At 49.2% G+C, this 12,017-nt stretch overlaps 1 protein-coding gene across 1 annotated transcript in view; it reads left to right on the forward strand.

The window, feature by feature from the left end:
- The window catches only part of SGSM1 (small G protein signaling modulator 1), a 42,962-nt gene continuing 30,945 nt past the window's right edge, over nt 1–12,017 (forward strand). The window contains exon 1 of the mRNA XM_082325111.1: nt 1–47. The gene's annotated coding sequence lies outside the window, so the exon portion shown is untranslated. The remainder of the gene's footprint in view (nt 48–12,017) is intronic.

Here is a 12,017-nt window from a genome sequence, read left to right on the forward strand (position 1 = left end):
CAGAGGCGGAGACCCGGCAGCGGCTGCTGCGCACCGTCAAGAAGGAGGTGGGTGCGGGACCCCGGCCCCCGGGGCCCCTGTCACGGCTCGGTGACCCCCGGCCCGCGGTGACCGCCGTCTGCGGCGGGACCCCCCCCGGAGGGGAGCCCCGGCCCCGGGCTCGCCTGCCCGCAGCCTCCCGCGGGCTCCTGCCGGTGCTGCGGCAGCGAATTTAACAGTTTCCCCCCAAAAAAAAACCCCAGCCCCGAGCAGGGCAACGGGTCGGAGCGTGAGCCCAGCCCGGGCGGCGCGGGGTCCGGATGGCGAGCGAAGCGTGGCTGCCGGTTCCCGGGCAGCTGGAGGAGCATCCCTGCAGCACCGGTGAATTTTGGCACCCCGGTGTCCCGTATCTTCTGAAAATCGCGTTTTGCTGGTGGCAGAGCCGTTCTCACAAGTTGTGGTTTTCCCACCGGGAAAAAGGGGCGACTCCCGGTGCCGCTCACCTTGGGAGCTGGGATGGGACGAAGCCCTCGTTGCAGCAGAGTGCTCTTTGGCAGGGTCGGGGAGCCCGGCACGGACGGGGCTGCGCACAGCAGCCAGCCAAGAAACGGGGAACGTGCACATTTGTGTTCGTGTGTCCAGCGCAAAGCGATGGCGTTTTACATCTGCTTGCGCTGGTCTCTCTTCCTGGGCATCTTTAACTCTGTATTAGTTTATACTGTGCTTTATGCTGAGCTGCTTCAAGCTCCTTCTGTCTGTGCAGAGCCTGGTGTTTATAATGTGTGTAGCGTTAACACAGTGAGCTGGCGGTAGATCTAGACAGGGAGCTGAGAGTCCCGCTGCTCTGCCACGTAGTTCGTGCGTTGCCTGTGCGTGGAGGTGGGCTGCGTGGGCCAGCGGGGCCGTCTGAGCCACGCGTCCGTGGCTTCTGAGTCTGAAGTGGCTGAGTGTCACGGGACCTGCGGCAGGGGAACCTGGACCTGCTCTGCCGTGTGGTGGAGCACTGGATCGTCAGGAGCTGTTGTCATCTCCTGCCTGTGGTGTGTCCCCACAGGTCACCTCTCCTGGGATTTTGGAGGGTGTGATGTGTGATGTTTTGTTTCTGGTCTTAAAAGCATCTTGATATCCAGCTTATGGGCTGTGGAAAGTGGAATGTCCCTGCTGGAGACACTGCTCGGAGTAGGGTGAACAAGACCCGTGGGTGGTAGGTCTGGGGAGGGCGACAGCGCAGTGTTTGGCTGTTCATCCAGACCACTTCCCACCTTTAATCCTGTGCCGGGTGTGGTGGTAAGGAATACTACTTGTTGCCTTGGCAACAGCTATTAAACCAGAAAAAGGTTATGACATTTATTTAGCATCGTGGATAAAGCTGACATCTCATTATTACTGTCTGTCTGCGACTCCTCCTGGGTGGAGAGAGACAAAACAGCAGACTGCATGTCGACTGCCGCTGCAGAATGGGAGGTGAGGATTGCCCATCGGTTGCCGGTTAAACCGCTCGGCCAGCGGATGGGAGCTTCCTTCTGGAGACTGCTGTGGCCTCTGCAGGCTGTCCCTGCACATGAGCATCTTCCGTGCTGGTGCTCAGTACTGGGCTTCTCTCCCTTTGCTCTTCCTCCAGGGGCCATGTGCTTGAAGAAAGCGCAGCCCGTGCCTAGGGAGGAGAGCTGAGGGTTGTGCCATGCCCTTCTGCTGGCTTTTGGTAGAATAAACGTGTCATACAAGGGGCTGGTGAATGCAAGTAAAGATTGAAGGAGAGAGGTGATGTATGGGGAAAGCCCTTCTGCGCTGGTGAAATGCCACCAGCCAACGCATCATGGTGCCATGACGTGGGTGTTTGACACAGTCTGGTATCTCTCCAGCAGACCTTTAACAAGGGCAGAGCTCACGCAGAGCAGAGATGTTTTCTGGTGGTCTCATCGCTCCGGGCTCTGCCTTGGGACGTCGGTGCGGGTGTGGGTTCTTTGCCTGCGCAGGCGCTGGGTGTTTGCACTTGCCTTCAGGTTTCTCCCAGCTCAGTGCCTGCTGGAAGCAGTGAGACCTGGCAGGGGCCGTGGTCCAGTGAGGTGGGGCTGTTTGTGCACAGCCACACAGGTGGGTGAATTCCATGTCAGACCCATGCTCTGTGCTCTCTCCACCTGGGCTTTGCTCTGTTAGGAATTAGAAAAACCCAGGGAAACATGATCCCATGGGTGATGTAGTTCATTATTTAGCAACATCCCTGAAATTGGGAGCTGGTGGGGCATTCTTGGGCCAGTTGCTCCTTGCTCATTAGGCCCATTTTGCTAATGCTTTTGGTTTTTCTTCCTCTCCTAGACTGACTTCAGGATAAGTTAGGAGCTTGTGCAGACTCCAAGGAGTAGTAGAAAGGGCCAACTGCAGAAATCTCCTTTTTCCCCCCCCCCCCCCACTCCTGGAATTTTTACCTTTCACAAAACTGCGTATTCTCATTTTATTAGACCATGTCTGATTTTGCTCCAGCTGTGGCTCTGTATGATCTGCTGACGTCCTCAAGTGCAAGTGAGCTCCACTGAGACTGGGGACAGCCATGGATCATGCTTGGGAAGCCACGCAACATCTGTCATCCTAGTGCGATAACTGAAGGAATAAAATATTGTGAAGACAAGGTCTGATTAGAGAAAGTAGATAAACAGTAAATCGAAATTACCCAAAGCACCACAAGGAGCAAAAGGACTTTGATATTTGGTTGTTGCCATTATTAATGCATTTTTATTTTTAAGAAGATTTACAGGTTGAAATGAGTTGTGCTATCACCGCCTTCCCCCCCCCCCATATGGTTATAATAAATCAAACTAATCCTGAAGGCTGCAAAATTGATTATTTGTCAGCAGACTGCAGGGGAAGGAGTGGAAGTATGACTTTCTGAGGAATCCTGTTTCCTGTTATGCAGGATAAAAAGCATAACCAAATCCTCTCTTATTTTTTTTTTAGAGCTTTTATCAGATGGAATGAGGCTTCTTTAAAAACCCAGACCCTGAAATATCGAGGTTTAAAAGGGCGTTGGATTCCCAACTAAAAATATTCTTCTTGCAACCCGTGCTCCTCCCTTTCTTTTGCAAGTTTCATTTTTAACAGAGGAGAATCCTGTGGTATGTTTTTGACTACCTCCAGGTAATTGCATTGCATACAAGAATAAGTGGGGAAGCAGGTGTTACCCGTGAAATACAGGCTGCACTACGCCGTGCCGGGAAAATGAGTTGTGTGAAAAACTGAATGGAATATGAAAGTAAACAGTTGTCTTGCTTATTCTTCTGCAGCAACTTAGTTTATATTTAACTTGCCATTCATCAAAAGGAGCTTTAAGTCTTTTACTCATCAATAACAAAAGAACATTTTGCTGCCTGTTCTTAGAATTTTTTTAAAACTGTTACTGATTGACCACAGCCTGCTCGCTTGCTGATGTCCTGTGGTCTTCTATCGGATATATTGTTTATTTTTTAATAGCTTGAATGGTTGTCACTATGTAGCTGTTGACTAATTCCATCATTATATATCATAGGGACAACAGTCAGTCTCTCTTCCTCCCACCTTTTAAATGAAGTGCCCCTGCTACGCAGCCATATTGTCTAGTTTGTGGCTAAGTAACACGGAGTGACTGGTAAGAGCAATATTTTTGTAGCTTGGGTTTGTTTTTCTGGAACGTGTATGCCTGTGGTTCCAAAATATCAGATTGTGGGTGTCAATGCCAGCTATTTCATTCTGGATTGGTAGAAAATTGTAAATTAATTTAATGTTATTAGGATTTGAAAAATTAATGTTGATAGCTTTAAATGTTCTCAAGGCCAATTTAAAAAAAAAAGGTCTTTGTGTAGCTGTCAAAACTGTTCAGGCAAAATGAAGATGAGGATGATAAGCTGCAGGTTAGTAATGAAAGCTGCTGTTTGCAGAGGGACCGTCTGATGTCTCTCAAGCACCCAGGTCAGCCTTTTTCAAATGTTCCTATATCAAAAGTAAACAGACGGCTTTAATGCAGCATTTCTCGATTGCCTGCATCGATCTCTTCTGAAGAGAGTATTACTAATCGCTGGGGACCATTTTCTCTCCTTTTGAAGATAAAAGCAGTGGTCCGCAGAAGTGCTCTCATACTCCAGAAACGCCTGGCTAGATCTTTCGTAACCCAGAACAGGTTTCGTGCTGCTTTCCTCCTTCTTTCATCTTCCTTCTTGGTGTTTAGGGAGACGAGATCTGTATGCCAGAGGAGCCTCCTTCCTCCCCATCCAGCCTCTCCTCTCTGCTGCCAAAATGTCATCCTCCTCTCCTTGTGGCGTCCTGGCCGTTGCCATGGAAATACCTGGTTTTGCACGGATTCAGGACTTCAAAGCAATTCGGGGCTGGAAGTTGCTCCTGGTTTCAGTGCAAATAGTGTCAGTCTTTGCCGTGTTTGCTAATTGAATCCAAAACGCTTGTCAGCGTAACATTTAACACCTCGGAAAACAGAAGCTTTGTGGTGTGATGGGTACGGAACAAACAGGGTAATAAAGCTTTGAGATCAAGCGTTGAAAACAGAGAAATGACTAAAGTTTTTCCTGAAATGTTGCAGCGTCTTTATTGAGCGTCTTACAGCTAGCAACACCAGCAGTGCCAACAGATGGCATGGAAATTTGTGTTTGACAAGCACAACAGGGATAGAACCAGCTATAACATGGTCTTAAGTGATCTTAAATTAGTGTTGCACGTATGGATTTTTAGCCAAAAGTTGCTGCCCTATGAAGAAAGTCTGGTGCAAAATGCTGTCAGCAAATATACATTGCTGGGATCGTTCCCATTTCCCCCGGAGTACGCTGTTGCATTATGGACCCTTCCATTTAATGTCTTTTTGATTTCTTTTCCAAACTGTCCAAATATTCAGAGTTTATATGCATTAACACCTTCTTCCTCCTTACCCCCTGAGGAGACTCAGCCCAGTTCCCAACCGTGAGTCCATGTGGGTCCTGGGGAAGGTCTGCTGGCTGGCCTGAAAATCCCACGTGCGTCACGTGGATGATAGCCCAGCTGCTATGTTTTATTTAGTAAGCGGTGATAAATAATTAAATAAGACTTTTAGAAAAGCCAAAGGTCTCAGTTGGTAGGATTGCGATCAATGTTTCTGTGGCAGCAAGAATGTGGAGCTGGCAAACGGCTTTAAAGGCGAGTGCGTGGCGCCGTTAGAGCTGTCCCCGTGCTGTTCTCCCGCGGTGCAAGGGGGCCGTGTTCTCTGTTGGGCCATCGAAATGGCTGACGGGAGTCCTTGAAGTCTCTGGGTATAAATAGTGCATGCGCTCTGAAGCTGGCAGTATTTTAACTGATTGGAGCACAATTAATTGGAATTATTTAGTGGTCAGCTAGTAAACTCTTAGATCAGTGGCAGAGCTTGGCTGCAACTTGGGATGGTGCTGGAAAAGTCTGCCTGGCACTTGCTTGTGGAATATCAGGGTGCTTGTTGCTGGAAAGATAAGAAACTGTCTTGCAAGACTGAGTTTGATAATGTGAGTTTTATAAACAAGTCTGCTAAAAAAGGATGTTGTAGCTTTGTCGGCTAAAGCAACAAGACAGGCGACAGGCAGACGTTTCATTTTCAAATGAGAAGATAAATCGGGTTTGTGAGAGGTATTGGACTGAGAAGTTCTGCTTTAGCTGAAGACGTGGCTTTTAGCTGCAGCGCAGGCGGTGCGATTGGATATACTGGTTTTTTCTGTCCACCATCCGCAGCGCACTGTGCCCCACAGACACATTTGCAGGCACCAGAGCGGACAGTGCAGAAGTAGAGGGCTTGGGGTTTGGGGTAATGTCTTTATGTCCTAGAGCTGAATGGATTCTGGACTTGATTTGCCTTGGAGACTGAACCACCTTTGGTACGAGCCAACCTAAGAGCCAGAGACAGAAACCAGCCTGGCATTTCTGCTGGGAAGTGTTAACTGGGTGACCTGGTGGCAAAGCCCTGCAGTGAGACCGCTGGAGCTGCGGTGCAAATGAATTGCGTTTGCCTTGCGAATGCAAACATGCCGAGGGTTGTCTTAATATTGCATCTGCTTCACTAAGTGATCCTTTAGCGTTTTATAATATCTGAGAAGTGATAATTCTGTGGTGCTACATGGCCAAGTCTTGCACAGCGTATGGGAACTGTTTCCTGTGGAGCTTAACCAGAGCTTATTCCTGGAAAGAGACCTTGATTTGGAGAAGCAATTAAAGAAATGCTCGGATTACATCAAGGAGTGCCCACATGGACTTGTTGCACCCAAACTAACATGTAGAATGGGTTTTTTAAGTGCTAGAATTAACTTCCAAATACATAATCAAAGCAGCACTTAAAGGCTGCAATGAGAATGAGAAAACACCAGCTCATAAAAGAATTTGAAAAGCAAACATACAAAAGCAAACCAAGTTTAACGCCTGTATCATCAGTGTGGGTTTTTTTGTTGGGTTTTTTTTTTAGTTTTGGGGTTTTTTTAACATATAGAAGAGCAGAATAAACAAATTCATGGAAAGGAAATGCATTGAGATTTAGTGAGGAGACTTAAATGACAAGCAGCAGTTGTAGATCCTGAACAGAGTGCCTGTTTGTGCTGGGTGCTTATTGGGATGCTCTTCCTGATTCCCTGCATATTTACTTGGGATAGGAGTCATCTTCCTGTAGTCCGTTCAAGAGAGATGGGAAGGAGGAGGGATTGCCAAGGCTCCTCCTCTATCTGCCGGGGTTTTTCAGAGCTATCGCAGTGCTGCTGGTGAGCAGGCTAATTTTGTCTGGCACCATAATAGTCAGCGCTTGGTTGCCCTCCTAGGCAAGGTGGAGTCTGGAGGATACAGGCAGGGCAGCTGCCTGGCTCTGGTGTTGCATCATCTCATCCCACCAAATCCTTGACATCCTATGCAGAGGTGGATGTTCAGAGGTAGCAGAAGACATCTTAATTTCCACTGTATTTTTTACTGTAAATCTTGTTTTCAGGATGTGGGTTACATGAACATTCAGCAGAAGGTCTTACTGTTTCTGACCAAACCAGATCGATAGCAGTTTCTAAAAATGCTCTTCTGTGAAGACCAACTCAATCACTGAAGGCATTTATTTTATTGTAGCTTTTATTTATATGAAGTGACTGTTCTGGTGGAAAGTCCCACTACAGGGGCTGAAATCAGACCTGGTTCTGCTCTCCCATTGCCCTGGCCTTACGTGCTTCAGTGTCTGGCTGCTTTTGCCCCTTTGGAGGGGGGGACAAAGGAGTCCGAGCACCCGGCTGTCGGCCTCGCTGTTCCCATGTGTCCCGTGGAGACCTGTGTGTCCTCATACCAGAGGCCGTTTTCCAGGGTCCTGTCTCCAGGACCCACGAGGCTGGGTCTAGCAAACCGGGAGATGCCTGGGAGCGTCACCGCAGCCGTATTGCGCAGAGCTCACTGTTGTGCCACCGAGCTTCGCTTTGAAACAGGACCAGGAAAAAGACCAAGCTGGGGACTCTGTTTGCATCTGGCTTGCTGTAAACAATTCCACAGAGTTATGAGCATGGCCAAATAGATGGGAGATGCTGTGCTTCAATACAAATGCCTTGATTACCGGTGAAAGGCTTTGCAAGAAACGTGGCAGGAAAAATTGTGACTGTAAACATCACTGAAAAATCTCGAGTACAAGTTGTATAGTGACTTGCCTGGAAAAATCCAGCCAGGTAAAAGAGAGTTGTGAGTCAATATTGCCTTAGACTAATTAAACCCAGAGTTATTGGTTTGCTCCTGATCTCTGCACCTCGGTGGTAACTGCTGTAATATTTGGCTTGCTCCACCAATGTAAATGACAGCTGGGACTGGGTACAGTTATGAAGCTCTGTTGTGGGAAAATTGCACTTTGAGATGAAGTGTAACCCTGGGAGTTTTGTAGCAGAGAGATCTAAACCTGCATCCCTCACTGGGGCCTGGGGGCTGTTGGATAGGTAAGGTTTTCTTTTTTTTCATTTATTTTTGAAAAAGGAGTTTGTCAAACAAAACGTTAATAGCAACGTTTCGGCTGCGATGGAGCTGGCCAGGCCAAGGGGAACCAAAGGAGAGGCAGAGACCTCTGGGATCAGGAGCCTCACTGGAGGTGTGGGGGTGCAAGCTCACATCCCTGGTCTGAAGTGGGTGCGCCAGGATTCCTGATGCCCCTGATGAATGCTGTAACCCAAGAGCTCTTCTCAAGGCCTCTGGCTCTTGGATCCGGCTTTGGAGATGGGGCAAGGAGGGGAAAAAAATTGTTTTCCTTGTAATTTAGACGTGCACGTGAAGCAAAGAAGGACTAGCTCCCTTGTTCACGAGTCAGTGATTCAGGTGGTAATGCCAAGACCAGCCTGTCTTCTGTTGTATTTTTGGACCTGCGGTTAATGCTGTTGAGTTTGTGTGGATGCCTCGTTGTGGGGTGTCCCTGTCACCCTCCCACAGCGGGGGGTGACTTGTCCTGTGCTCACAGCTGGAGCCAGGAGGAGTGTTTTTATTGTTGTGGAATACTTCATGATATTCCTCTCAAGTTTACCTACAGTTAAATTATTAGTTGCTGGTTTAATTTCCTTTCTAATAAAAGAAGAGCAAACATCTCATTTTCCATAGACTGGCTTTAGATAAAGAGTGGGCAGCTTCATTTATTGAGATTGTTCTGGCTCCAATATGAGAAGTTGCATTAAAATGCTGGAATGCAGCATAGTTAGAGGCTGTTCAAGTCTTCTCTATGGAGCGAGCCAAACGCGGGGTAGCTGGCGTTCTCCATCCCTGCAGTGTCACAAACCCGCTGTGCTTTCAGAAGAGGATCCGGGAGCACCGTGGCAGATGGCTGCTGTGGCGTTTGTGATCCCAGCTGGCTGTGGAGGGGCTAGGGTCCGGCTGGGAGAGGCCGTCGGGATCTGCAGACAACAGCATGGAGACCTGTCAAGGATTTTGGGGTTCTCTGGGTTGGAGCTGTCCTACAGATGCCAGCCGTGTCCGTTTATGGGCAAATGTAAGATTGTTTTGTTTGAAAACTTTCTCGGTGTAATGCTTGTTTTCTGTTACGAGACCGTATCTGTCTGTCTGCCTGCCCCTACCTGTTGGGGCTTTCTATTGTAGAGCTGCTCCTGTTCTGCTCTAGCCCTTCACGTCAGGTGAGTGCCCTTGTTGCAATGCCCTTTCCGCTTCTATTTCTTTAGATATCTTTGATTTATTTTGTTTAGTGTGATAACCTCAGTCAATAGAGTGTGGGTTTTTTTTTTTTCTTTTAGTGAGTAATTTTCCACTAAACTGCATCTCTTGGAAGGGGTTTTTTTGTGTGCCTTGAGAGCACAGGTTGTTTGTACTGTGTTGGCACCAAGATGCCCGGTCAGAGCTGGAGTCCGGCTGTGCCGGTTGCTCCACAGGCACGGAATAACCAGATGGTCCCTGCCCCACGGAGGGCGGCCCTGCGGTGGGTGTGACTGCGGGCGTCGCATCAGAGCAGGGAGACGATGGCTTGCGCGAAAGGTGGCTGACAAGCGTTTGAATATACTGCTTTAATTGGAATATGCTCCTAATTTAATCAGAAGCTGGTAACAAACTGCGTGCGTTGGTTCCCAAGTGTATTTTAGGGGGTTTAAAATACGGATTCTCAGCTTACACTTTTGGGTGATTCATAGAGAGACTGAGTTCCCTGGTGGTTCCTAATCACAATGTTGCAGAAAAAATTTCAGATCCTGAGAACTGATGACATGATTGGAGTTTAAAAATCCCAACTTTTTTTTTTTAGCCATATCTGCCGTGGCTAGCAGCATGGCCCCACGAGCAGCGGTATCCCTTCAACTGCTGGGAGGAGCAGGGAGGCAGGAGCAAGCCCCTGGGACCGCCAGCAGACCACTGTGGCCATGAGGGTACATTTTATATCTGCGTGTTCATCGTTTTCTAGTAGATTAGTTGGATATGTGAGGGGAAGCTCGGCCCAGCCAGGTGAGGGTCGTGAGCCATCTGGACGAAGGCAGCTCAACCTGCATGGACAGCCTAATTTTGGGGAATCCCTGAGAGCCCCAAGGTGTGCATCACTGGGCCTCTGCCAGGGCCGCAATGAGGGGGCGATGGGTGATGGTTCTTAGGCCGATCAGGGTTTCTGAAGGAGGGATTGGCATGTCTTTGTCAGACAGCTGTAATTTCAGATGGAGGAGAGGAGGAAATCTGTTTTGGTGCACACCTGGGCACTGGCTGCTGTGGATGAGAGGTGTGTGCTGCTTCCCGTCTCTAATACACCGCTGCAGCCAAGGTCAAGGCATATGTCTTACTATAATGCAGCAAACCAAAGAGAAGGACTCCTTTCCTGTTGCTGGGACTTGCTCTGTCCCCATTTCTGTTTCACAGTGTTCCTTCTCTTGTTGAAGTTTAAAATAAAACACTGCTGGAGTCGCGAAGCCTGAATAAGGATTGAAGCTGCCTCCTTCCGTGGTGCTCAGCACGTGGCAACAGTACAAGGGGCAAAACTGTACGTCGGGCGTAATGAAATGAAGGGCTTGCTACCCTCACCTGGCCTCGCCTTGCTGGAAGGTGCCCTGATAAGGGACAGATGCAGTTTTTTGGCCACTACTGAGGTAGAGGGAGCTTTTCTGCAGGTCCCTGGAAGCGGAGCCCTCTGTGCCCAACGTGTTCCTGCGGCTGGAGTTGCTGCTCCGAGCGCAGAGTTGGGATGCAGGAGCTGCAGGAGTTGTATCGTACCATGCTCAGGGGAATTTCCCAGCGCTCTGAGCCACCTCCAGTCCTGAGGTCTGCATCTCAGCGACATTCCCTGCTGCGAGCTCCTGACTCACTGTCAGCTTATCTGAGCTGCTGGGATACAGGTGAAATCACCGGGCAAGTCCTGCTCCCCCCGGGTTCACGAGCAGGCTCTGTCAGTCACCCAGCACGTCGAGCAGAGTGGCACAGGGAGCTGACCTGATTGCTCTGACATGCAGAGAGATGCTTTTGGCTTTAGATTTGACTTTTTTCTTAATCCATATTTGTAAAAGGATTTCCTTTATTGACCTGTCAGCTGTGCATAACTGACCTTGATTATATCTTGCAAAGGAGTTTAATTCCCCAAATGATGCCATTAAAGGTCTCTCATACATGCAAGGTTTGCTTGGCCAAGTCTTGACCTGCTGGTTTTTCCTCCTCCCTGTGCCTTCAGAGAGAACATCTTGATAGGCAGAGCCTCCTTTACGCCCACATCTCTGCCCTGTGTACTCTTTCCCCTGTGTTTTCTGAAAGCGAAGAGTGAAAAGCAAGATGTTATAGAGGCACTAGAAGATGAGATCTGGGCATGCTGGCAGCTCTGTATTTAAAAGGAAAAATGATTAGGAACTGAACGTTTAAGAACCAAACATTCAGCTGGACTTTTGCTGATTTCAGCAGGATTAGGGAGGGTGACAGCTGAGGATGGAAGGCACCGCCGCTCCCAGCGGGGTAGGACAGGCTGGCTGTAGGAGGCATGGCACCTCGGGAGCAGGGCAGCTGGGGTCTGCCTGGAAAGGTGTTCACACCAGGGCTGCGGGGGGACAGGCAGAGGGATGGCAGATCCTGCTGGTATGAGCTGGCAGGGCTTAGCCGGCGAGGCTGTGGCGGGCACGGTGTCGAGGAAGCAATCTGGCCGGAGGACGGCAGCTGGCAGAGCTCGGATGGTTCGTGGGGCCATCAGTCTAGGGCTGCCTCCTTCATTAATAATACCTACTTCTCCAGCACTTTCTGAGCAAGGCTCAAACCTCCCTGAGCCCTAAACTCCACATTTCTTGTGTGCAGCTCCTGCATCCTACAGAGGCATGGGGGCAAATGGAGGAGATGTTGCTTGAGAGCCAGGGCAGCTCTTGGAGCTGCTCTGTGTTCCCCTGGCAGTGCTTTGGCCCTGATTGCAGGACTGTATTTCCCCACATCATCCAGCTTTAAGGGCATTTCATGGGGAATCCTACCCTGAAAGTTAGAGTACCCCAAGCAGTATTCCCCCAGCCTGTGGGCACTGGGAGAATGCATTTCTGTTGAGAGTGCAAGGTTGCTTGAGGTGCCCAGATCATGCAGCAGCATGTGTTTTAGTGTTCCCTTCAATATCCTTGTAGAGAATAACCGAG

This window comes from Platalea leucorodia (assembly GCF_965183815.1).
Source record: "Platalea leucorodia genome assembly, chromosome: 12".
In the NCBI taxonomy this organism is placed as follows: domain Eukaryota; kingdom Metazoa; phylum Chordata; class Aves; order Pelecaniformes; family Threskiornithidae; genus Platalea; species Platalea leucorodia.